This window comes from Capsicum annuum, chromosome 2 (genome assembly GCF_002878395.1).
Source record: "Capsicum annuum cultivar UCD-10X-F1 chromosome 2, UCD10Xv1.1, whole genome shotgun sequence".
NCBI lineage: Eukaryota > Viridiplantae > Streptophyta > Magnoliopsida > Solanales > Solanaceae > Capsicum > Capsicum annuum.
Genome location: NC_061112.1, coordinates 98,601,603 through 98,604,807, shown reverse-complemented (window position 1 = coordinate 98,604,807; position 3,205 = coordinate 98,601,603). Strand labels below are relative to the sequence as shown.

Below are 3,205 nucleotides of genomic sequence, written 5' to 3'. Positions count from 1 at the left end.
ATTAGTACTACTTATAAAGCATAATTTCTCCTAAATGTTTTAAAGGAAATTAAAACCGTTCGAGGTGCAATTCTCGCAGAACTACAAATGTTATCAACTTTTGGTTTCTACTGTTCTCCAAAAACCTGCACTTAGAAAATTTGTAAGTTTGGGGGGGGGGGGGTTGATTTGTGTTGACTTTGAAGGTTTGGCTCTCAATGCCTCGTGCTTCCAGTTTTGATTGAACTTATTACCCAATTCATTTCAAATCTTGGCCAATGGACGATGAGATCATGTTTAATTGAAAGCTATTTAAGATAAAGATAAATAAGAGTAACAAATGACTTTGATAAAGAAAAATGTGCAATTATGCATAGTGGTAAAAAAATAAAAATTCTACTAAACTTTTGAACTGTGACATATTGTGAAACAAAGCGAATGTCCTCTCTTTTCAACTACTTGATTGAACCCACACTCTTCAACATCTCACAACATCTTCTCGACCATTTCTCGAAACAAAGCCGCCTTAAAAGCTATCCCAGCTTTAACTTGAGAGATGCTGACACTCCAAAATGATGAGACCGAGCCTTGTATAGGTTACCTACGTATCCACCAAGGGAATCAGGACAAGCATAGTTTATGAAATACATTTAAGAAATTTAAAAACTAAGGGGCCGAACCCTCGTAGGTTGCCTACGTATCCCAAGGGAATCAGGCTGAACGTAGTTCATTACACGTGAAATAAATAATAAAAAAGGGGGAAAATTAAATTTTCTTCTAATATGATTGAGGCCGATGTGTCCGTCTATGTATCCGCCAAAGAAGTCAGGTCAACCGTAGTTCGCATTACAAGTAAAGAGGGATTTTGGAGAAATTTCTACTTAAAAGACCAAACCCGACGTTGGTTTCATGCGTATTCCCCAAGGGAATTAGGTCATTCGTAGTTTCATTACATAGCAAAACGAACATTACATAAGAAAAAGGCTTTTAAACATAGTTTCTCTTAACAACATCTACATGATGGCTTTCGGCCATACTTCACCATCCAATTCTGCTAAGATTAGTGCTCCGCCTGTCACTACTTGGTGAATAACATAAGGCCCTTTCCAGTTAGGTACGAACTTCCCCTTAGCTTTATTTTGGTGCGGAAATATGCGCTTCAACACTAATTATCCCGACTTGAATTATCTCGGTTGTACCTTCTTGTTGAAAGCTCTGGCCATTTTATTCTGATAAAGCTGCCCATGACAAACTACGTTCATCCCCTTTTCATCAATTAGAATCAATTGTTCATACCGATTTTGAATCCATTGGGCGTCACTCAACTCAGTTTCCTGAATGATCCTCAAGGACGAGATATCTACTTCTGCCGGTAACACTGCTTCTGTTCTATACACCAACAAATAAGGCGTTGCTCCAGTAGAAGTCCTAATAGTGGTGCGATATCCAAGGAGGGCAAACGACAAATTCTCATGCCAATAATTATAATTATCAATCACTTTTTGTAATATCCATTTGATGTTCTTTTTGGCGGCCTCAACTGCTTTATTCATCTGAGGACGGTAAAGGGTGAAATTTTAAACTTCTCACATATCTCACGCATCAAGCCACTATTGAGATTAGCTCCATTATCTGTTATAATTGACTCCGGGACTCCAAATCGACAAATAATATTATTTCGAACAAAATTTGTCACCACTTTCTTTGTCACAAACTTGTATAAAGAGGCTTTTACCCATTTGGTGAAATAATCAATAGCTACCAAAATAAACCAATGTCCATTTGATGCGGATGGCTCAATAGGACCGATGACATTCATGCCCCATGCTGCAAATGGCCAAGGAGAACTTGTCACATTGAATTCAATTGGTGGAACATGAATCAAGTCACCATGAATCTGACATTTATGACACTTTTGCACAAAGTGAATGCAATCTGTTTCCATTGTCATCCAGAAATTGCTAGCCCAAAGAATCTTCTTTTCCAAAATAAAACCATTCATATGCGGCCCACACATGCCCCCATGTATCTCTTCGACTAACTTGGTCGCCTCTTGAGCATCGACACACCTTAACTATCCTAAATCTGGAGTCTTCCTGTATAGGACTTCTCTATTTAGGAAAAAAGTGATTTGCCAATCTCCAAAATGTTCTCTTTTGAATACTGGTTATGCCTTCTGGATAGTCTCCGTCTTTGAGATACCTCTTAATGTCATAATACCAAGGTTTGTCATCTAGTTCTACTGCTACATGAAGATAGTAGGTCGGTTGGTCTTGTACATTAACCATGATAGGATCTATGAATTTCTTGTCTGGATGTTGAATCATAGAGGACAAGGTCGCTAATACATCTGCTAACTTATTTTGAGTTCTCAGAACATGTTTAAATTCAACCTTGATGAACTTTTTGCGCAACTCTTTCATGTACTCCAAATATGGAAACAACTTCACATTCTTGATACTCCATTCTCCTTGTACTTGATGAACCACTAAATATGAATCCCCTATTACCAAAAGTTCCTGTATGTTCATATCAGCAACCATTCTAAGACCAAGAATGTAAGCCTCATATTCTGCCATATTGTTAGTGTATGGAAACCTGAGCTTTGCTGAGATCGGATAATGCTGGCCTGACTTTGAAATTAGTACTTCCCCAATACCGACTCTTTTGAAGTTTGCAGCCCCATCAAAGAACATTCTACAACCTGGATATTCTTCTGAAATATCTTCTCTAATAAATGGAACTTCTTTGTCTGGGAAATAAGATTTAAGAGGCTTATACTCTTCATCTATAGGGTTTTCAGCAAGATAGTCGGCTAAAGCTTCTCCTCTCACCGCCTTTTGAGTAACATAAACAATATCAAATTCACCAAGCAGAATTTGCCACTTTGGTAGCTTCCCGGTAGGCATAGGCTTCTCAAAGATATACTTGAGATGATTCATTCTAGAAATAAAAAAGTGGTATATGCACATATGTAATGCCTTAGTTTTTGTGCAATCCAAGTCGAGGCACAATATGTACGCTCCAATTATGTATACCGGGCTTCATAAGGCGTGAACTTCTTGCTCAAATAATGTATAGCTTGCTCCTTCTTTCTAGTTTCATCATGTTGTCCTAAAACACACCCAAAGGCATTGTCTGATATAGACAAATATAGCAAAGATGGCCTTCCGAGTTTTGGGGGCACCAAAATGGGTAGATTAGACAAATACTCCTTGATTCTGTC

At 38.1% G+C, this 3,205-nt stretch overlaps 1 pseudogene; it reads right to left on the bottom strand.

The window, feature by feature from the left end:
• Positions 1–966: 966 nt before the first annotated feature.
• LOC124896213 lies at positions 967–1,981 on the bottom strand (annotated as a pseudogene).
• Between the last annotated feature and the right edge of the window lie 1,224 nt (positions 1,982–3,205).